This window comes from Hylobates moloch, unplaced genomic scaffold (genome assembly GCF_009828535.3).
Source record: "Hylobates moloch isolate HMO894 unplaced genomic scaffold, HMol_V3 SCAFFOLD_14, whole genome shotgun sequence".
Classification (NCBI taxonomy): domain Eukaryota; kingdom Metazoa; phylum Chordata; class Mammalia; order Primates; family Hylobatidae; genus Hylobates; species Hylobates moloch.
This window is the reverse complement of record NW_026652289.1, coordinates 59,357,177-59,380,694: the sequence shown is the minus strand read 5'-3', so window position 1 is coordinate 59,380,694 and position 23,518 is coordinate 59,357,177. Positions and strand designations below refer to the sequence as shown.

The 23,518-nt window shown below is 51.3% G+C and overlaps 1 protein-coding gene across 1 annotated transcript in view; it reads left to right on the top strand.

The window, feature by feature from the left end:
- The first annotated feature begins 7,475 nt into the window (after positions 1 to 7,475).
- PAQR5 (progestin and adipoQ receptor family member 5) overlaps positions 7,476 to 23,518 on the top strand; it is a 104,187-nt gene continuing 88,144 nt past the window's right edge. The window contains exon 1 of the mRNA XM_032175996.2: positions 7,476 to 7,622. The gene's annotated coding sequence lies outside the window, so the exon portion shown is untranslated. The remainder of the gene's footprint in view (positions 7,623 to 23,518) is intronic.

Below are 23,518 nucleotides of genomic sequence, written 5' to 3'. Positions count from 1 at the left end.
GATTACAGGTGCATACCACCACACCCAGCTAATTTTGGTATTTTTGGTAGAGACAAGGTTTCACCATGTTGGCCAGGCTAGTTTCAAACTCCTGGCCTCAGGTGATCCACCCACCTTGGCCTCCCAAAATGCTGGGATTACAGGCATGAGCCACCGCACCAGCCCAGATATTCTTAATATGGAGTAAAATACCACCCAGAGAAAGTGAGGCTCGGAGCCTGAGTTGCCTGTAAGCTCTGCATGACCATCTGCCCCTTCCTGCATTGCACAAAGGAGAGTGCACTGAGCTAGGAAGGCTGGTGGTCCTGTGGGTGGCTGTGTGGGGAAAGGGTCGGCTACAGGTGGTGAGCTCAGGGCCTTTCCCTGCCCATAATAAAATAGCTGTCACCAGCCGGGCATCATGGCTCACGCCTGTAATCCCAGCACTTTCAGAGGCCAAGGTGGGAGGATCACTTGAGGTCAGGAGTTTGAGACCAGCCTGGCCAACCTGGTGAAATCCTGTCTCTACTGAAAATACAAAAAAATAAATCAGCCAGGCCTCGGCGTGAGCGCCTGTAGTCTCGGCTACTTGGGAGGCTGAGGCACCGGAATCACTTGAACCCAGGAGGCAGAGGTTGCAGTGAGCCAGGAGATCATGCCACTGCATTCCAGCCTGGGTGACAGAGAGAGATTCTGACTCAAATATAAATAAATAAATACAATAAAATAGCTGTCAGCCTGGCTGCAATGTAGGCTTCTTTCAAATGCAAACATTCCAGAAAGACAGTCCATGTGAGGATCCATGCTCAGGTACACCTGTGCTGGAATAGGTGCATTCAAGAGGCTTCCCTGGATATACAACAAATTATTATCATTATTATTTCTTCATATAAAATATTTATTGCGCAAACAATATTATAACACCACCACAAATAAAAAAAAAAGAAATTACAATCCCCCAAACCTAGTAAATGGGCATTGGTTTTCTTTTTACTTTTGTAATTCCCCTCCATCTCTCATTCACACACACACAATTTTCTCATAGCTGGGCTCCAGCGCAGTGCAATTTGCACCGAACCGCATATCATCAGCATTTCTCCACGTTGCCACAGTCTTCACAATTAGCTTTTAACATGAGCATGCTTTGCTTACCAGCGCTCTGGAGCTGGGCATTTAGGTTGCTTCAAGTTTCTGGCTATTAGATATAAGGCTGAAACTTTGTTCAAAGAGCTTTTTCATTTTTTGAGGATTATTTCCATGGGCTACCTTCTCAGGTGTGTGATTGCTGGATGAAAAGTGATGATTATTTTTGTGGCTCTTGAAAGAGACAGCCTAGTAGAGGTTTTACCTGGGGCTTGCAGACAGCTGGTACCTTAGGGTTGAGGGGGAGCTGGGGTCAGGGAAGGAGTCTCTGTGCTTGCCGGGGCAGTGGAAGTTTTGCCTGGAGCAATTCTTAAAGGACTTTAGCCCTAAAGGAGAGGCAGTGGCTTCAGGCTGAGAGCAGATCCCAGAAGCTGCCCAGAAGATGCTCCCTCCTTCCCGTTCCTCCCTGAGTGGGGACAGCCTCAGCATCTGTAGCATCCACTCATTGGGAGAGGGGGCAAGGGCAACATGGAGAAACCCAGGGAAGCAGCAAGCACTGTGTAACTGATGGCCCGTGATTCAGACAGTAAGGGCAATTGCAATTGCTGCTGGGAAGAATCCACCACCGTGGCTATTTGCTGGAGCAGCAGAAGGCTGTATGTGTCCACACATACATATTTATATGTCTTTGCTGTGTGCTGGGCCCGACCCAGAGCACTGTAGGAGCGAGATGGTAAGGAAGCAGCCGTGGCCTCGCCTCCAAGATGCCCCAGGAATCAAGCAGGCCGAGGTAGTTGGACTACCTGGGGGTCTCCACCCTGGCTGCACATCAGAATCCCCTGGGAGCCTGAACACCGACGTGGGCCTCACCTCCAGAGATTCGAATTAAATAGTGTCGGATGCTAACTTGTTGCCAGGATTGAGAACCAATCGACCAGATGTTATGTTTTCTTATTAGGGCAATTATGGATGCAGGAACAGAGACCCTCTTAAGCTAATAGGATAAAACAGAAATTACTGTGGGTGACCAGGATGCATGCGGGGGAGGGTAGGCTAACCTCCCTTCATAGAGGCCTCTATAATCACCCTCCTCCAAGCCATCCCAATTAAACCCTCTGCCTAAATGAAACAGCCTGCTTCTATCCTATTGTAGCTTCAAGCCTAGCCCCCCAGGTCCCCCTCTGCAAGCAGGGGGCTGCCCAAGAGGCACCGTGGACCCTCAGCTGCTGTAAAGGTATTGCCTGGGCCTGGGAAGCTGGCACCGAGACAGAGGCAACCTGGATGCTACAAGCCTGCTGGTCCTCTCACTGCATCTTTGCTTCCCTGCAAGCAGCTTTCCTCCGCAGGTCAGATGGCCCTGAAGGCCTTGCTGAGTGTTCTGGTCCTTGATGGCTACTGGCCCTCAGGAGCCCACCTGGCACAGGGCACGCCTGGGGCTTCCTTCAAGTACCAGACATGACAGGCCCTTGTGATCTCTCTCTCTGGCCAAGGCAGGTCACCCTCCTCCTGTCTCAGCATCTTTCCCCTGACACACACTCTCCAAAGGCCACCTTCCCATGCTCCACCTCCCTCAATCCTGCTCTCAAGACAGGGTCACACCTGGGGATCCATGCCAGTCACAGTGTCCCCTGCCCCAAGGGGTTCTGCCTGAAAGTCTGTGCTTTCCACATGGAATTCAAAGCTTTGTGGATCCCTGGCAAAGGGGGTCTCAGGACCTGGGCATCAGAAGAAGGGCTGGGGCACAGGTGGGGTGAGAAGGGAGAACAGGCATTTTCTCTGAGCCTATTCACCGGAAGGGGCATCTTTCCATAGGGACCCCATGATGGGAAGATGTTAGAGGAAGGGCATCAAGGGTCCTTTTGAAAGGCCATGGCCAGGCCGGGCACGGCAGCTCACGCCTGTAATCCCAGCACATGGGAGGCTGAGGCGGGTGGATCACTTGAGGTCAGAAGTTTGAGACTAGCCTGACCAACATGGTGAAACCCCATCTCTACTAAAAATACAAAAATTAGCCAGGCGTGGTGGTACCTGAGTCCCAGCTACTCAGGAGGCTGAGGCAGGAGAACCGCTTGAACCTGGGAGGCGGAGGTTGCAGTGAGCCAAGATGGTGCCATTGCAATCCAGCCTGGGTGACAGAAAAAAAAAAAAAAAGCCATGGCCAGACTGTGAGGTAGTAGGAAAGGGAGTTAGAGGGAGGTAAGTCCCCCAACTCAATGTCCCCAGCAAGGACCCTATATGGCTTTACCCTCCTTTCTCCTCCATAACATGACCAGACAGAAGATGCTATAGGAGACCCTCTCTGACACAGTGAGAAGTTGAGGGAAGGACAAAAGGAAGAAACTGACCTTGCTGGACCCCCTTGTGCTGCCAGTGGGGGAAAGACACTGATGTGGATTGAACAGTGTCCCCAGAATATATGTCCACATCCTAACTTCCTCTACCCGTGACTGTGATCTTATTTGGAAAAAGGGTCTTTGCAGATGTACTTAAGCTAAGGATCTTGAGATGAGCTCATCCTGACTCCAGTGACTGCTGTTCTACAGAGACGAGAGGACACAGACACACAGAGACGGCATGTGAAGACAGGCAAGGTTGGGTGATGCTGCCACGAGCCCAGGGATGCTGGGAACCAGAAGCTGGAAGAGACAAGGAAGGATTCTCCCTCTCAGGGTTATTGTGGTGACCACAGAATGCACTTGGAATTGGCTTTGTAAACTGCAGAGTGATAAGCAAATTCAATATTTGGAGTTGTGTTTTATTTTCCAAAGGCCTCAGTAAACATTTGTGGAACTGACCGGTGTTGGATTGGGCACTGTGTCTCTTCACAGCCATGGGCAGAGGGACCATAAATGTAGGGGGCAGGGGTGGGCAGCGGTCAGGGGGAGCCATGGAAGCTTCAGAGGGAAAACAACTCTGCAATGCCCCAACTTGGGCCTTCTGGCCTCCAGGACCGTGGGAGAATAAACGGGTGTCGTTTGAAGGTGCTGTGCATGATAATTTGTCACGGCAGCACTGGGAAACCACCGGCAACATGGACCCCTTATCTGGATGCAGTGGCAGAAAAGAAAGCTCTGCAAGAAGTTCCCGTAAAGCATGTCCTCGCCCTTAGTGCCGGTTTCCTCCTCTGTCAAATGAGGCAAATACTTCCAGCCCTGATGAGATAATGGCCTCATTAGCAGGGCGACTCCGATGGTGTGGGTGAGGCTGTTCTAGGTTTCGCGCTGCCAGGCAGCGCCTCTCTCCCAGCCTCCGTTTTCTCATCTGCCGAGTGAGGCAGTAAGCCCTGCCCTGGTGACTCCATTGCCAAGGAGAGGGGAGGAGGGAGCGGCCTTATGGATCAGGGTAGGGTTGGGTGTCAGGGGGCTGAGAACACATGTGAGGGACCTGAGTCTTGCCATATTAGCTGAGGGCGATGGTTTCTATAGTACTGTTTCTGCTATCCAACAAGGCCTTGTAAACAAATACAACGTCTGGGCCCACCCAGGAGGAGCTGGTGAGCGCCTGAGGAGTAGATGGCCAGTGGGGATGGGTGAAGAACACATAGAATAGTGATGTCTGGTATGGCGCCCCTTGAACACACAGGCAAAGGAAGAGATGGGGCATTTTGAGTCACATGGATTGGGGTAGGACTGTTTCCCCTCAAAAATACTTTTTGAATTCTGTTGTAAAGATGACAGAGGGAGACTGACATTGAAGACTGGAGCTCTCCTTCTTTCACACCCTTGCCAGGACCCCCTCTGATGGCCCCCAATCCCTGCCCCCTCTGTTTGTGGTCCCTCCGCCCATTGCCATGAGGAGACAGTGTCCAATCCAATATCAGTCAGTTCCACAAATGTTTACTGAGCCCTTTGGAAAATAAAACACAACTCCAAATATTAAATTTACTCAGAACTCTGCAGTTTACAGAGCACTTCCAAATGCATTCTGTGGTCACCACAATAACCCGGAAAGGAAAAAAGAGATGATTGTCTCCCACTCCACGGAAAAAGAAACTGAGGGTCAGAGAAGAGAGACAACTTGCTCAAGGCCATTTGATTGGAGGTTGCCTGACTCCTGGAGCTGCTTCCCTGTCTCCTTGCTGCCTTGCTGTCACGTCACCTGCTGTCTCACTGGGTCATTTGGGCGTGTGCCTCTCCCACGCCTGTATCTTCCCAAATGGTGTCAGCTGGAAACCCTCTGTGGTCTGCAGTGCTCAGCCTGGCTTTCCAGGTCTGGGCAGCTCCCTCCTTCCAGATCCCGCCTGTGATTCCAGCTCCTTTCCCTTGCAGTACAAGATTCCCACCTCTGCACTTTGCCTCACTCCTTCTTCCTGCCCACTGGTACGTATCCCAGTCCTTCCCACACTTCAGGTCTCCCTCGGCTGCACAGGAGGCCCAAATCCAGCATAGATTCCTGAAGTCCTGGGTCCAAGTTCTAGCTCTGCTACTAACTTCCTGTGACTGTGTGACCTTGGACAGGTCACTTTCCCTCTCTGGGCCTCCATTTCATCACTATGAAATAGGAGTGTTGAACACAATACTCTCTAAATGCATCTCCATGTGGTCTAAGTAGCCCCCTCCCTGGCCCCTCCCTGCCCTTCCCCCTCCTCTGATTATCCTGTGTGCTCACCATCCACAATCCCCTCTCCTGGCTCCACATCGTTCTCCAAAGGGTTCATGTTCAATCATTCAGTTAGACTTTAAACTCCCTAAGAGCAGAGGAGGGTGTTTTTGGCCAAGATGCGGAGATCGATTCATCAGTAATCCACTGACCACCTCCATTTAGGTTGGGAGCCTCTTTATCTTCCCTCTTTAGTTTCTTCAAGGTGCACACACAGATACCTACGGCAGGCAAGAGTCTAGGTGGGGCACCAGGCATCTCTGCTCATCTTGGCTGCTGGTGGTGGGGTGCCTGCCTGTGCTGTGCATGCTGCAGCTTCGGCAGGGTGGGCAATCAGGCCAGTGCCAGCCTTTGCCTCACAGAGAACGCTTCACACCCTATTCTTCCCCCAAACCCATCACTGGCCCAGGCATCAAAAGGTGGCATCAAAATCACACATCCCTGTGCTATTCCCCTTCAAAGAGCTTCATATCTAATATCTCATTGAGTTCCCCGACTAGCCTTGGAAAGGCAAAGCAGGGATTGTTAATCTCCGTTTTGTAGATGGTGAGGGACTTGTCCAAGGCTACTCTGAATTCAGCATAGGGCTGGAACTGGGCTCCACTCTCCTTGTGTCCAGTCATTCTTGTCAAACTCTGGTCTGCGGAATATACATGCCTGCCTCTGTGTAGGCCCCAGTCTCTTTCCCTTTAAGAACTTAGGTCTGAGAGGACAAGTGCATGCGCGCGTGCACACACACACACACACACATGCACACACACACCCTTACAAGATGCACAGCCACCAAAAAACCTAATGAAGCAAGATGCCCAAGACCACGGTTCAGGATCCATAAAAATGGCCAGAGATAATTGACTTGCAACCTATTCACTGCAAATGGGGCAACTTAGGCCCACAGAGGGCCAGAGACTTCACCCAAGTCACAGAGTAGACTAGAGCCCAGGTCTCTGGACTCCCAGTCCTGTGCTCTCTCCACTGTCTGCGCCCTCAGCAAACAAGGCAAGGCAGGGAGGAGCAGGAGCTCAGAAAGCCTGGGGCTGAAGGGTGGGAGGAAGGAGCCTGGTGGGGCACTTCAGTCCACAGGGGTGGTTGTTCCAAACTTTCTATGGCAGGGTCCGGGTGGGGGCACCAGGTAGCTGCAACCTGTTCCTTCAGCACCTGGGAGGAGACACAGAGTCTGGTTCCCCGAAGCCAAATGTTTCTTCTTTGTCCTCTGTGTCCCTTCATCTCTTGTAGCTGTGTCCACTGAGTGGCAGAGGTCCAGGCCCAGCACCTTCCAGTCTAGGAGCCTGTGACCTGGGACAGGACCCCTGGGGAAAGGGTGAGGGCTGGCAAAGGGCCCACCACCCTGAGCACTCCAAGAGACAGGGGTGGAACTCACTTCAAGGATTCGGAGCTGCCAGGAGCCTCTCCCACCGGCGAAGGGGACACCGCGGTGGGGTTGCGAGTACCCATTTGTATTTTTTTCTCCTTCCCTGTGCTCCACCCCATGCACTTTACCGAGGTGCAAGCTCCGCAGTTCTCCCATCAAGGAGTCTCTCCAGGCTCCCTGCTGGCCTTAGGCTCCTGGGGTGGAGGTGGGCGTGGGGTACATGGGCCCTAGGAGAATGGGGTGTGAGAGACTCCCCTGGGCTCATGGCTTTGGTGGCACCTCAGGCTGTGGAATGGGGTGGCGAGTCTTTGGAAGTCACAGAGCCCAGGGTCGGTGGCACGTGATGAGGCGCAGGCCTGGCTCAGGGAGTGGTGCCCACCGCCCTCGGCTCCTCCCCCGGGGCCGCCCCGCCCCGCGCGGGAGGGGACGGGCGGGGACCGGCATGGGTAGGCGCGGCGACCCGCAGGGCCAGGTGCAGGGCCTGCGATTCCGGGGTCGCCGCAGCCCGGGAGGAGTGTGTCTGGTCTCCGGCCTGCCTGTGCTGTCCCCGCGCCCTGTCCACTGGACTCCCGAGACCCTCGGAACCCAGGTAACCCGGGGCGGGACTCCCCGCCGCGCGCCGCCTCCCCACCTCCCGGTCCACGCGCACCCGCCCTCCGCGGCCGCCCCAGCAGCCCTGCGCCCGTGGAGCCCGTGGAGCCCGGGTGGCCGCTCCGAGGGCGGGTCTGGGAAAGTTTGCGCCGGGGCGGTGCGGCTCGGCCACTTTCACCGCACGCGGAGCCAGTGTGAAGGTGGGGCGGCCGCCGCCGTGCAGAAGGCTCTCTGCTGCAGTCGAGGGCGGTGAGGGGAGCTGTTGCCTTCTCGCACCTTTTCTCTCACTCTCCAGGGCGTTTGCGCCGCTTACCCTTCCTCCACCGCCCCCCTCCCGCCACCCCCACTTTAATAAAACCCTTGGATTGGGGCTGCACAGTTGGCGATTTCTTTACACCTGTGCTTCCCGCCTCCTGAGCCCAGATGTGAGCCTGGGCTGAGCAGGACTGTGTGGGTGAGGGGCGGCCCACTGCCTGCGGGGGTCGGTCCAGGCCCTGTTGAAGTGGGTGCCCAGCTACAGGGAGTTCCCCGTGCTCTGTCATTGGCCTCCCCCCTGGCCACAGCCCCCAGCTGGGCATCTCTTGGCTCGCCTAGCACTTCCCAAGTCCCAGTCGGATGAGCCCAGAAGAGGGGGTGGACCCCAGCCCGGGAGAGCGAGAACTCAGGAACCGGGTACCTCTTATCCATGAGCAGAACCGGCTTCCTCCAGCTTAGGTTGGGAGGAGGGCTCAGCTTAGTGGGAGTCGGGGGTGACAACTGCCCCTTCCCACGCAGAGCCATAGAGAAGAGATGCGGAGAGGTCAGGGGATCTGAGAAGAGCTAGCAGCCAACAGGGACACATCCCTGATTTCATTTGAACCTAACAAACCAATGGCGAGTAGATATTAGCACATGAGCAGATGAGAAGACAAGGAGGCCCAAGGAGGCTCAGCCATTTGCTGGAGAAACTGGTGGACTTTTCTCCACCACTGAGTGGCGGATTTCCCACCACATGCTTCCAGGGCCGGATGGTTGCTTCTGCATTCTTGCAGTGCCCTTGACTCAGCAGAGGTTTGTTTCTTTGCCCCCACTCCCCACCCCCCTAGGTTCTGCCTGTGAAAGAGGTTCAGGGGAGAGGGCACCTCCAAGCAGACACAAACTCCAGTCAGGAAAGTCCTCCGAGAGCCAGCCAGAGCCTTGCTAAGCTCCCAGAACGGCAGGAGGGCAGGAACCTGCTTTGTTCCCTGCTGTAGCCATAGTACCTGGCACACGGAAGGTGCTCTGCGAGAATGGAATGATTAGCCTGCAACAGCAAAGCTTCTTTTCCAACTGCCTTATCTTTGCCCTTGGTAAGCAGAAAGGGCACTCTGAAAAGTTGGATCAGAAAGGTGTCCAGCCCCACCACTGAGATCCTTTGGCACCCTTACCCACGTGGGGCAACATTTTCCCCTTACACCAAGGGCACATCCTTAATCTTGTGTGCTTTTCTTTCTTTCCTTTCTCTCTTTCTTTCTTTCTTTCTTTCTTTGTTTCTTTCTTTCTTTCTTTCTTTGTTTCTTTCTTTCTTTCTCTTTCTTTTCTTTTTCTTTTTTCTTTCTTTCTCTCTTTCTTTTCTTTCTTTCTTTCTCTCTTTCTCTTTCTCTTTCCTTCCTTCCTTCCTTCCCTTCTTTCTCTTTCTCTCTTTCTCTTTCTTTCTTTCTTTCTTTTCTTTTTCTTTCCTTCTTTTTTCTCTTTCTTTTCTTTCTTTCTCTCTTTCTCTTTCTTTCTCTTCTTCCTTCCTTCCTTTCCTTCTTTCTTTCTTTCTCTCTTTCTTTCTTTCTTTCTCTCTCTCTTTCTTTCTTTCTTTGTCTCGCTCTATTACCCAGGCTGGAGCGCAAGGGCGAGATCTCAGCTTACGGCAACCTCCGCCTCCCAGGTTCAAGCAATTCTCTTGCCTCAGCCTCCCGAGTAGCTGGGATTACAGGCACCTGCCACCACGCCTGGCTAATTTTTGTATTTTTAGTAGAGACAGGGTTTCACCATGTTGACCAGGTTGGTCTCGAACTCCTGACCTCAGATGATCCACCCGCGTTGGCCTCCCAAAGTGCTGGGATTACAGGCGTGAGCTACCTCGCCCAGCCCCCATGTGCTTTTCCAGAGAGACAGGGGACTTTCGCTTTACCCTTGTCCCGCCAAGGAGAGGCTGGGGCTGGTGGGTTCCATGCCCAGCTTGGCCCTACCTTAGATTGGAGACAGAGCAACTTTGTCTCTTTACGTAGAATTCTTACGCATCCCTCCAGGGGTAAGAATTGGAATTGGAATTATTTGGAAACTTTAATCTTCATTGTCTCCTCTCTCTCCTTACCACTCCACGGGGCAGCTATGTATTGGGCGAAGAGAAGGTGCTTTTCTGGGCCTCAATTTCCTCATCTGTAAAATGAGAACAACAGACCCTGTGTGGTTTTAGGAGATAATAAGTTGTTCCAAAGGACTCTGTGGGCTGCAAAGCAAACTGTAAGAGCAGATTGTTATTTTCTCCTGTGTGTTAGCCTGGCCTCCCTGGTTGACGGTAAGTCCTTTCTCAGCATCTTGGTATCCCTCACTCATCCTGAGTACACAGAAGGTTTGCGAGACATATTTTCAAATATGATCCCTACAGGAAGAGAAAAATTGTGAATTCGTAAGAAATGGGGGGAGATTTTTTTATTTTTATTTTTATTTATTTATTTATTTTTTTAGTCCAGTGTTAGGAGTCAAGAATGGTGGCAGGAAACTGGGCAGGGCCATGTGTGAGTACAGGGACAGCTCTCAGGGGTGGTGGGGGTGGTAGGTTTGTGCATGGGCTTGAGCCCCAGTCAGTCTCTCAGTGGCTTCCTCCAGGAAACAAAACTGACCAACTCCGGGTTGGTCAGATATATATATTTGAGACAGGGTGTTGCTCTGTCTCAACAGAGCAGGCTGGAGTGCAGTAGCATGATCTCAGCTCACTGCAACCTCCACCTCCCCGTCTCAAGCTATCCTCCTCACCTCAGCCTCCTTAGTAGCTGGGACTATAGGCATACACCACCATGCCTGGCTAATTTTTGTATTTTTTGTAGAGGTGGGGTCTCACTATGTTGCCCAGGCTGCTCTCAAACTCCTGAGTTCAAGCGATCTGTCTGCCTCTACCTCCCAAAGTGCTGGGATTACAGGTGTGATCCACCATGCCCAGCCAGAAATGGGGACTTTCAAATTCCTCTCCCTCCCTCCCCATGTAAGGGGAGGGGACATCCCACCATGCAGGGGAGGATCAGTAGGAGGGAAGGAAGGGTCTGAGAGGCCCTGTAGTTGGAGGTGGCCAGTGTCTTGCTCATCAATGGTCAGGGCAGAGTGAGGGATGTAGAAGAGTCCCTGGCAGTGCCCTGAGGATGCCGCCCACCTTGCTTTGAAGAAATCCTCCCCTCAGTCAGGACTTTTGGGGCCCTGCCAGGAACCCTCTGTGACCCCTGGACTCCTCAGCAGACCCAGGTGTCTGCCTTTACCTGAGAACAGGCCAGCACACCCGGAGTTGATCAGTTCTGTTTCTGGAGAAAGCCGCTGAGAGACTGACTGGGGCTCAAGCCCGTGAACAAGCCCACCATCCCCACCACCCCTGAGAACTGTCCCTGTACTCACGCATGGCCCTGCCCAGTTTTCTGCCACCATTCTTGACTCCTAACAAGGATCCAGCAGAGTAAGAGCTTTAGACCCAGAGTCTCTAAGCTGGACTAATCCTTAGCAGCCATGTCCCCCTGCTCCTTCTCTGCTTCATTTTCCATGGCTCGCATCCCCTTCTGATGGTCTATAGATTTCACTCCTTAATCTTGTTTGCCATCTGTCCTCCCTGTTAGAATAGCAGCTCTGTGAGGGCCAGGCCTTTTGTCTGTTTCATTCCATGGTCTCTCCCCAGAGATCAGAGTGTAGTAGGTGCTCAGTTAACATGTGCTGAGTAGATGAACACATCCAATGCACCATTTCTCAGTATACAGATGGGGAGACTGAGACCCAGAGGCGAGGAGTGAGTCTTGGAGGCAGAGCTGGAGCGTTTCCTAATTAGACTCAAGTTAATTCAAAGTTGGGTCTCTGTCCCCCACTTTGAATTACCTTGGTTGCTAGGGGTGCTTAAGAGGCCCTTGGCGAGAACCTTCAGGCCAGCTGCCTCCAGAGTTACCCAAAGGGGCAGCTCCCAGACTGAACGGACAGCTGCCACATGAGGCGACTGGAGAGTTCCAGAAAGGAGTTATCCCCATCAGACCTCCATCCTCAAAGAAAACCTCCCAGGGCTGCTCTCCCAAGGCAGCCAGTTCCTCTGCTAGTGAGTTCTCTCTTGGTGAAAATAGTGCCCTCTGCAGGCAGCCTTTTACAATTCCCCAGTGCAATAAAATAAATAAATAAATAAATAAAAATAATAAATAAATAAGCAAATTAATTAATATATTAATTAATTCTCCAGTGCACTGGAGAACTAAGGAAATCCAAAGCCAGGCTCCAGGCAGCCATGGAAAAAGGGGTGGCATTCCCATGGACTTGGGCTAGGGATAACTGACCAGTCTGAGAAGTGCAGCCAGAGGCCCAGGGAAGCCTTGGGGTTCTGAGGCCTCACTTGGGAATCTGGCAAGACAGCCTAGAGGCCACAGTGCTCAGCATGCCCCCCACAGAGGAGCAGATCTTGTGCAGCCCTCTACATTCCATCCATGGGGAGTTTTGGCTTTCTTCCCCAAGCCCAGCTATTGACCCCAAACATCTTTTTCCATCGTGATTGTGGTTTGCCAAATTCAGGGTTGGAATGCACCTGAACCTTGGAGCTGGGGGAAGGACTCCAGAAATTAGGCCTTGAAGGATATATAGGAGTTTTCGAGCTTGTTGGAAAAGTTAGGGAGGAAGGGGACAGGCAGGTGAGGGAGCAGTGATAATGCTTTGCCTGAAGAAACGAATCTGTAATGGGGCCTTTTTCTGTGACTGAGGCCATTGTAGGCCCTTCCCTACCCCACCATCCTTGTCCCCAACCACCCTCTATGGGCTCCCTGCTCCTGAAGAGGGTGAGTCCCTGACCTAAGACAGAGCTTCATGCACTGCTGCCCTGGCCTTCTCTTTGTTACCACTGTTACTACAAGTTTGCTGACTTTCAGCCACAGTGGATGGAAAAGTACGCCTGTTGCAACACGATGTGAGTCAGTTGTTCATAAATAATGGGATTGCACCGTCAGCTCTGATGCCCTGGTGTCTGGCCCATAGTTGGAGACATGGTGTTGGCTCCTTGGAGAAAAGGGTAAGGGTGACTCTAGACGTCAGTTTGAAATTACACAGTACGGCAGTGAGGATCAAGCAGGTGTGAGAGATACAATCATTTTTGGCATCTAGGAAAAAAGATAGTGCCCCCAAAGCAGTGATCCAAGGTTTAATTCTGACACATGCCCTGTCCTCCGATCCAGGTTTTGCCTTACATAGTCATCCTCTCTTGTGACCTTGACCTCAGCCAGGACCACCCCCAGCATGCTATGGACTTAAGGGGTGAGTTTTGCCCAAGCCTCAGAGAGGGTCTTTCTGCCTGGACACACCACAGCCCCTTCAGACAGTCTTCCTCTGATTATCTGGGAACCCTGTGACCAAGATGGTCAGGTTCACCTTGGTGGGATTCATTTGGAGCCTGCCAGAGACACAGAGCCCAACTATGATAGCTTCTAGACCCCAGAGTCCCAAATTCAGCCACTTCACTAGCTTGCCACTTGTCTTGGAGTTGATCACTGCACTCCTGGGAGCTGAAGGCCAGTGTGGTTGGTAGAGAGCCCTGGATTCTAATTCAGACATTATCTAATGCATAGTGTGACTTTGATCCTGTCACTTCGTCTGCCTCAGTTTCCTCTTCTGTACAGCTTGGATTCATCATGGTGTCTCAACCTCAGCACTATTGACTTTCGGGACCGGATAATTCTTTGTTTGTGGTGGGCGGTGGAGAGGAGGGATGTGCTGTGCATTGTGGGAGGTTAGCAGTAACCCTGGCTTCTACCCACCAGACACTGCACCATCACCTCCCCTTCCCTTCCTGGCAAACAAAACTGTCTCCAGACGTTGCCAAATGTCCTCTTGGGGATGCCCAATCTCTGGTTGAGACCCCTGGGTTCAACGATCTATAAAGATCCTCCCAACAGTCATCCTCAGGACAGGGGAGACCGTTTTCTCTTTCCAGCTCCTGTTTCATGAATGTGGACTGGGTGTGAATGAAGAGTCAACAGGTGGGGTGTGCAAGGACTTATGGGTGGAGGGGCCCCTTGGACCTCATGCTGAGAGCCAAGGCCAGTTCTCTTCGCCTTCCAGACCTTGGGTTACATAAGTCGGGGTGGGTGGGGCGAGGTTCGGGGTGAAGGGGAGAAAGGCCTGAGGTTCGGGCCCGCACACTAAGGTCAGTGGCCTTCCAGCGCGGGGCAGCGTGGTGACTAATCATCTAAACATGTCCGAGGACTCAGCATTCCACCCACTTTCCCCTCTCACGCTGCCCTGGGAGGGGACACAGGAAGTGAATCAGCCCACCCACCAAGCAGAGGAGGGAGAGAGGGTGGAGTGTGGTGTTGTTAGATGCAAGGGCACGCCTGCGCCAGCCTACCCTGGGTTTTATTTTGTTTATTCCTTCCAAGTTAGCTGTTTATTAACTTCGTCCACGGAAACCTCCTTCTGACCTTGTTGCTTAATGGAAGGGCAGACAATCTTTGGCAGGGGGAGGGGTTTGTTGATGAATATTAGAAGTAAATCACTGTTCTGGGAATAACAGGCTGTGAGGTTTGGGATAGTACTAACCCAGAGCTACTGGTTTGGGGAATTCATTCCTTCATTGAAGAAACTGTGCTCTGGACTGTGGGCTAGATGTGGGGCAGGAGAAGGGAATGAGACATAGTGCCTGCCTGCAGAACCCCTCAGTCTCGGAGGGCAGATATGGCTGTCAGACTGTCCCTGCAGGGTACTGGGAATGTACATGGAATGCATGGAGTGGGGTGTGGGCAGCTCCACCCAGCTGTGTTGTGAGGAATTGGGGGTGGGCAGCTGGGGCAACACATGTGCTTGGGGAGGTGGTGGGAATGTTCAGGCAGCTTCCCGAGAGGAAGAGGTGGAATTTTTGTTGTGTTATTTTGTTGTTACCTTTTGTTATTGCGGTAAAACATACAAAACATAACATTTACCATTTAACCTTTTTTTTTTTTTGATACGGCATCTTGATCTGTTGCCCAGGCTGGAGTGCAATGGCACCATCTCGGCTCAGCGCAACCTCTGCCTCCAGGGTTCAAGCAATTCTCCTGCCTCAACCTCCCCAGTAGCTGGGATTACAGGCGCGCGCCACCACGCCCGGCTAATTTTTGTATTTTTAGTAGAGACAGGGTTTCACCATGTTGACCATGATGGTCTCAATCTCTTGACCTCATGATCCGCCCACCTCGGCCTCCCAAAGTGCTGGAATTACAGGCGTGAGCCACCATGCCCAGCCCATTTAACCATTTTTTAAGTCTGCAATTCATCGTCCTTAAGTACATTCACATTGTTGTGCAACCATCACTACCATCCATCTCCACACCTTTTTTATCATCTCTCAATTGAAACTCTGTACCCAATAAACAGTAATTTCCCATTCCCCCTCCCCCGGCCCCTGGCAACCACCATTCTCCTTTCTGTCTTTTTATGAACTTGAGTACTCTAGATACCTCCTGTAAGTGAAATCATGCTGCACTTGTCTTTTTGTGACCGGCTAATTTCACTTAGCATAGTGTCTTCAAGTTTCATCCGTGTTGTGGCATGTGACAGAATTTCCTTCCTTTTTAAGGCTGCATGATATTCCATTATGTATACACCACATTTTTTTTTTTTTTTGAGAGATAGTCTCACTCTGTCACCCAGGCTGGAGTGCAGTGGCATGATCTCGGCTCGTTGCACCCTCCACCTCCCGGTATATACCACATTTTGTTTATCATTTGTTACTGACTTCGGTTGCTTCACCTTTTGTCTGCTGTGAATAATGTTGCTATGAACATGGAAATGCAAATATCTGTTTGTGTCCCTGCTCTCACTTCCTTTGGATGCATGCCTAGAAGTGGAGTTTCTGGGTCATATGGTGGTTCTATGTTTAAGTTCTCGAGGAATCATCAGAGTATTAAGGAAGAGGTGTTTGAATTAGGTTTTAAGGATGAGCGTGGGATCTCTGGGCAGCTCAGAGGGAAGGGGAGGGAAGAGGAGGGAAGGAAAAAGCCCAGGCTGCATGAAGAAAGTGGCGCCGAGGTGTTTGTGCCTGGGGCTGGAGATGAAGTCATGAGGGTGGGAGGGGCTGGGGAGAGTATGGAAGGTCTTGCACCCTTCATCCCCCGCCAGGCTGGGGAACTTGGGCTTTGCCCTGTGGACAGTGAGAAATGTCGAAGGAGTTTTCATCAGGAAGTGAGGCCGATGGTCATCTTAGAAGGACATAGTTGGGAGGGATGTCCCAGGTGGACTGAGAGGGAAAGAGGCTTCAGGCAAGAAGACCAAGTGGGAGAAAACTGGGGGACCCTGTGGCTGTCGGTGGGGAGGTAGAGGGAGCAAGTCTGAAGGGTGCTGTGCCACACAAGGGTGCCCAGGATTCTGGTTTGCTGGCTGGGTTGATGGTGGTGCAGGCACCTGGGTAAGCTCACTGGAGGAGCAGCCGGCTTGACAACACGAGGAGTGGATAAACTTGGGCCTGGTGGCTTTGAGGGGCCCACAGAACCACCAGGAGATGAACTTAGAGACGAGGCATTGACAAGTGTGAAAAGGCATTGCAGAGATAGTTGCCGAGTACACGGTGAGAAGCCAGTCGAGGGCCAGGGCAAGGACTGCCATCAGATGACCCGGAGGGCCCTGCAGAGTTGAAAGCCAGGACACAGGGTGGCCTCTGCTCAGTGTGGCTCAATCCCTGCCCTAGGCATGTCATATCAATCCACACATTTTCACTGCCAAGCTCGGGGCTGCATGCTTGGTTTGGGCACTGTGGGTAGAGACCCAGAGATCAACATGACCTAGTGACTTTAATTTATTTATTCATCCCATAAAGCTCAGAGAATGGAATCTGGCCAATACCTTTGCACAGCTAAAGACTGAATGTCTGCAGGAGAAATGGAGTGTCTTATGGAAATGTATCATGGGCACATGACAGGCTAGAGCAGGATTTCTCACCTTGGCCCTGCTGACATATTGGGCCAGATAATTCTTTGTCGTGTGGGACTGTCCTGTGCACTGCAGGATGTTTAGCAGCATCCCTGGCTTCTATGCAACAGATGCCAGTAGCCACACACAACCCCTCCCTGCTTGTGACAACCAAAAATATCTCCAAACATTGCCAAATGTCCACTGGGGAGCAAAACCACCCCCCAGTGAGATCCATTGGTCTAAGGGTCAAAAAAGGTTTCTTTGAGGTAGTTATATTAATCTGAATTCCAGAAGATAGATAAGAATTAATTAGGATACAGCAGGGGTGGAGAGTGGAGGAGAGTATTCAAGGCACAGGTTCCAGCAAGTGCAAAGGCCCTGAGGTGAGAGAGAGCATGGAGGCAGCAGAGAGGAACCTGGTGTAGCTTCCTCACTGAATGAATGGGGAAGGCTTTGATTAGGCAAGCAGTGGTGAAGGTGGGAGAGAAGGGTCAGATTCTGGGGATCTTCCGGAGGGAACACTCTAGGTTCTGATGAGACATGAGAGTGCTAAGGAAATCCTCCAGGTGCAGAGAATGAAACCGATTAGAAGCTGGTGAATTACATTTGGAGCATGCTGGGTTGGAGATACCTGGGAGACAGCAGGTGGGGTCCTGAGCTCAGAAGAGAGGTCTGGTTGGAGCTACACAGTTGGAAGCTACATGCATACAGGTGATGAGAGAAGCCCCGGGAGAGCCTGCAGACTGAGAAGTGGAGCATGGAGAGGAGGGCCTGGCAGGAAGCAGCAGGAGCTCCAACATTTAGAGATGGAGAACGAGTTCCAAGAGAGATAGTGGAAGACCGTATGGAGAATGGTGCTGTGGAGGCCCATGGAAGAGTGCTCCAGGCGCAGGGCATGGGCCACTGTGAAGCCTGTGGAGCACGAGCAAGTGGATGAGGACTGAGAAGTGGCTGGGGATTTTGAAGTGCTACGAGGAGGAACCAGACTGAGATGGTTGAGGAATGGGCAGCAGGTGGGAAAAGAGGCAGCTGGCAGACAGTTTTTCCAAAAATGTGTCAGTAGATGTGAGGAGAGAGTGAAGAAGCCAGAAAGGGATGTGGGTTTAGGATCTCACTGGGAAGAGTTTTCATCCTCCTATCTCCTCCGATCTCCCTGTTCCCTCCCTCCTCGGAGGCAACGTTACCAGTTCCACGCATGTGTTAGAAAAGATGTATACAGATTATTTCCCCCGGATGGTGGCACATGCATGCACTCTGCCCCTGAGTCTTAATTTTTCCACCTAGCTACCTACCGTGAGGTTTTTCCATATCAGTACATAGAAAGCTGCTTCTTGGCCAGGTGCAATGGCTCACACCTGTAATCCCAGCACTTTGGGAGGCTGAGGCGGCTGATCACCTGAGGTCAGGAGTTTGAGACCAGCCTGGCCAACAAGGTGAAATGCCGTCTCTACAAAAATACAAAAATTAGCCGGGCATGATGGTAGGTGTCTGTAATCCCAGCTACTTGGGAGGCTGAGGTGGGAGAATCACTTGAACCTGGGAGGTGGAGGTCACAGTGAGCTGAGATTGCTCCACTGCACTCCAGACTGGGTGACAGAGTGAGACTCCGTCTAAAAAAAAAACAAACAAAAAAACAACAACAACAAAGGAAAGCTGCTTCTTCCTTGCTTATGGATGTCACAGAACTTATTTAACTAATCTGTTTTTTGGACATGGAGGTGGTTTTGAGCCTTTTGCTACCACAAATGATTTCCCACAGAATCCCCTTGTACTTCAGTCATTTTGCAAATGTAGGTGGCTATAGGTAGGATAAAGTCCTAGAAGTGGAACTGGTGGTTCAAGGGTATGTGCGTTTATATTTGGAAAGATATCGGCAATGTGCTCTCCATAGAGTTTGTAAGTATGTACCCGCCTACCAGCAGTGGATGAGGGTACTCATTTACCACACCCTCCAACAGAGAGTGTTACCAAACGCACCAATATTTGCCAATCTGGAAGACAAAAAATGATTTCTTGATATAGTTTTAACCTGCATTTTTGAATAAGGTTAAATATATTATCACAGATATAAAAGTCATTTGAATTTCCTTTTCTGTGAACTGTCTATATGTTTTATCAATTTTATTTGAAGTTGTTGATCTTTTTCTTATCGGAGGAATCAGAGGGAATCTTGATGTATTGGGGAAACTAGTCTTGTCTGGAATATACATTATACATTTTTCCCTTACCCATTTGGTCAACAATTTATTATTATTATTATTATTATTATTCTTGCTGTTACTGCTGTTTTTTTAAGAATTATGAGTATTGATGGAAGAGATTCACTAGAGAGGGGATCTCTGATACGGAGGTCCCTGAGGAAGCATTTAGGTGAGTTCCAGAATGAACCAGGGCTTGTCCTTAGGCAGGAAGGGAGATACCTCGCTGTCATGACAGGTAGAAAGGAGGGAAGAGGGAGCTGTGTGCCAGGAACTGGATGGCTACACATTGAAAGAGTGAAGGAGATCGTGAGTTCATCTAGGGAAGGGGCTGTGTTCACGAGAGAGCAAAAGTTAGAGGGGTGAGAGAGTTCACCGATGTAGCGAGAGTGATTGCACTGATGAAGCCTGGAACCTGAGTTAGGTGAGGGAAGTGAGTGGATGGTGTTCTGACGTTTGCTTAGATTTTGTATTTGTTTGTATGGCATTTGTTAGTCACAGGGCCAAACAATCAGCCCAAGTTGTTTTCATCTCCCCTGCAACTTAAAATCCATGCTCTGAATCACTTTCTTATCTAACTCTGTTGCACCCTGCCAATCTTTCCCTGCCCTTAGTCACCCAGGCCGAGGTACCAAATGAGTTGGGACAGCCTCTATGCCCCAGTGCCCACAGGGGTTATTTAAACTAGCCATTCCTAACCTGCTCAACCTGCCCTGCTGTGCTTTTCCCCTTGAAACCCAATAAAGGATCTGACCGAGGCTTCCCGCTCACTGACCAAAGCCTGGTGATTCCCCTGCAGCCACACACTGGGTTTGGTGTGGCCCTTCCTCTTGGGAAATGCAGGTAATACATTCTTCTTTCAGCAGCATTGCCTCTCTCTGTTATCACTCAGTTGCCTCCATCAGTTAAAATCCTGCAGGTACAATTGAGACCACAAAGGACCCTCAAACAGGAATAGAATGTAAGGGTCAGTAAACTGCAGGCCCAGTGAGGCTCCAGAGCCATCAGAGCATGAGTGGTTAAATAAGCAAGCTCTCCAGGAAGACTTCCTGGAGGAGGTGGGCTGGGGAGATGGATTCTGAAGAATGGAGATGAGGAGATGCCTTGTAGTGGGAATGGCAGGAGCAAGCTGGGGGGTGCAGGGGAGTGTGTGGGTGTGTTTGGGTGTCCGGGAGGACAGCAATCAGAACTGAAGGAGGCTGGAGGAAAATCTACAATGAGGAGGTTAATCTGATGGTGTATAGAGGAGGCAGGGGCGATAAGGTCCAAGAGGTAGGGTGGAGCCTGCAGATGCTTTTTGAAAACAGGATTTTTCTTTCCAAGAATGATTGATTTTGTGGTAACTCCTTCTGGGGGCTCAGAGTGGGGCTTGAAGATGCCTGTGATGAAGGACCTAGATGTGTGTTCCAACCTTGCATTAGGTCCAACTTGACTCTTGCTATACAGTAAACCCCTTACCCTGCTACCTTTTGGTTACCACATTAACAAAACCCCATTCCTGGCTGAGCTCAATCATCTGACTTTGCCCTTCAACCCTGGCAAAAGTCATCCTCTTCTCTCTCTTCTGCTTGTTGCAGCAGCAGGGGAGCTTCCCTCCTATCTGAAGTGAGCCTCAGGCCTCCTGGTGCCTTCTTCCGCCCCATGAAAACCCCCCTTCTCCCGCCCAGTCCCCCGCCCTCCCCCAGGATCAGCTGCCCATACCTGGTGACTGCTTCTGACTTTCCAGGGGCATTTGACTTGAGAAAAAAAAAAAGAAACCGGAAGACCAAAAAGTCTTTAAAGCATGAAGACTCGAGCAACACTGGTCGGATGATGGGTGGTGGCATTGCTGTACTGAAGCCTGAGGCCTTGTTCCACACTGCCTCAAATGACAGAGACTCTTTTTTGGGGGTGGGGATTTGCCCGTTCTAATAATGCTGGCCTAGGTCACAGTCCTATGTGCTATAAATCAGTAAATCCATGGGAAGTTCACAAACGCATGCACCTACTTGGCAATTCCTCGTGCTACCTTGGAATTTCTCTTGTATTGTTGCTTACACAGTTATTTACCTTTTTGAGAGTGGAATTTGTGCGGAAGTCATCTCATATTCAGCAAGTGCTTGCCTAGTTCTCACGAACCCTGAACTGGGCCAGGTGGCATGGATCTTAAACCTTTGTTGTACGTGTTTTACCTCCCCAGTAAAGACCCTGTCATGACTCCCTGATATGCCCTATAGTCCCCATTGCCAATGCAGAGAATAAGGGAACCCAGCCAGGCACAGTGTCTCAAGCCTGTAAAATTCAAACACTTTCAGAGGCCAAGGAGGGAGGATCCCTTGAGCTGAAGCGTTTGAGACCAGCCTGGGCAACATAGTGAGACCCCCATTTTTACAAAATTTTAAAAATTAGCTGGGCATGGTGGTGTGTGCCTGTAATTCCAGCTACTCAAGGGGGCTGAGGTGGAAGGATCACTTGGGCCCAGGGAGCTGAAGCTGCAGTGAGCTGTGATTGCACCACTGCACTCCAGCCTGGGCAACAGAGTGAGACTCTGTCTCAAAAACAGCAGCAACAACAACCAAATAAATAAATAAATAAATAAAGGGAACCTAGATGGGCTGTGGTTGGCAGAGAAGATTTCTTGAAAAAAGGAAGAGCTCGAGCAGACAGTACGTCTAGAAAAGGTAGGAAAGGGGAAGGAAGAGAAAAGGAAGTCCACCAAGGAGGCCCCATTTCCGGCACTCTACAGAGCCAGGTGTCCCCGAGGGGAGGTTGAGTGTCAGCCCTTCAGGGTGGCCAGTGGATGGCGACTGGTCACCCCGGGGTTGGGGGGTGACAGGTGAGCAGGTGAGCCGCCTAAGAAGGAAAGGGACAGGAGGCAATGGAGTTCCTGCCAACAGCGAGGGTGGGGGTCTGTGAATGTCGCCCCCTCTCTGCCTGCTGGGGAGTCCTGGAGGGGGCTGCAAACTAGATGGGCAGGGTGGGGAGTGGGTGGACTCAGGGACCTTGCTTTTCTGTGAGGGACTGAAGTTCCTTCACAGCCGCCTCCCCAAGCACCCCATGGTAGGGAACAACCGTTCTCCCAGATCAGGGCTCACCAATGCCTCCTGCCTGGAATCCTGGCTTGCTGAAAGGGAGTGATAAGGAGCAGGGAGTTCCGAGAGGAGGGCTTCCGTTTCTGAAATAGAGGATGTCAATAGTTCATTTCTTCGGTGTTTTTGGTACACATCCTTTCTAGAACCTGACTAATCATTTTTTACAAATTGTAAGTGGAAAACAAAAGGAAATTTTGTGCAGGAGGATGAAAATTTGGCTTAAGCATGGGCTTAACCAAGCAGGAAGGGAAAGTGACTGGCCCAGTGGCCCTTCTCCCTCCTGTCCCTCCTAGTCTGGTTTGGTTTAATCTTCCCTTTGTCCTAGAGGCAGTTCCAGATGCCCAGTTGCTGGAACATTACTTCTGGGTGTAGCTTAGCAAGACCATGGCCTCTGGACCCGTGATCAGCGCGCTGTGTGGTCCTGAGCAGCCACCCAACATCTCTGGGCCTTGGATTCCTACCTGGCCTCTCTTCTGGATGCATCATTTTTGCCTTTAGGTATCTGGACCATTCCCTCCCATGGATGATAAAGTCTTTGCTTCACACCCTCAGGATTACCTTAAGGGCCTGAAAAGAACAGAGGAGGAGTCTGAGGAGGTGAATTCCAGCCGTGCTCTTGCAGGCTGGCTGGGCAGTGTGCTGGGGAGGAGAGGGAGCCTCTGGCTGGGCCTCCTCCACCAGGCCTGGTGTGCTGGGAACACCCCGAATTGTCTCAAGGCCTCAGATTTGACTTTCAAAGGGAAAACAGCTCTCCTGATAAGGTGGGTCTTGTTCTATGAAAGATGGCTTTGTTCCAGTGTCCTGCAGGTATGAGAAGAACAGAGGCTGCACCGGGTCTCTAGGGGGTTAGACAACTCCTGCTTTGGGGGGGCCGAAGGGTTTCATGTGCCTGGGCTGTGCCTGGTTGTGCCTTCAGCATCACTGTCTGGGCACCTGCTGGTGCCGGGTGCTCTATTAAATGTGATCTTAGGGACCACTCTGGAGAGCAGAGCAGGAGTGGTCATATCTATTTTCTCAGCCTGGGATGAGGAAACTGAAGGGTGTGCAGCTTGTGCAGAATCCCTTGGGCTTCCCAGGGGACAGCTCAAGTCAGACTTGAACCACGTCTTAGGAATCCTTGCCCAGAGCTCCTTTCCCCACAGACTGTTTACGATGGGCTTTCACACAACTGCTACTGCTTTCTCTGCCCTTCCACTCCACCCCTTCTGCTCTCATGTGTCCCCTGCAGCATCAATGGTTGCCAATTATTGAGGAAATGAATTCGCTTTGTTCAGGGAGGAAGATCTGGGTCTTTGTATGAATAATAAAAGAAAAGAAAAGTTTGCTCTAATAATTTCAGTGAATCCCCACAACACCTCCCCTCTCCCCAAAGCATCAGCACGTCTTCATGTTTTCCAGCATCCTTGAAGACCCAAGGAAATGGGTCTCGAATGGGGAAATCTCCAGTCTCAGGGCATAGGGGCTGGCCCCTGACTCACACTGCAGAGGTGACGGCTTTTCCACCTTTTTAC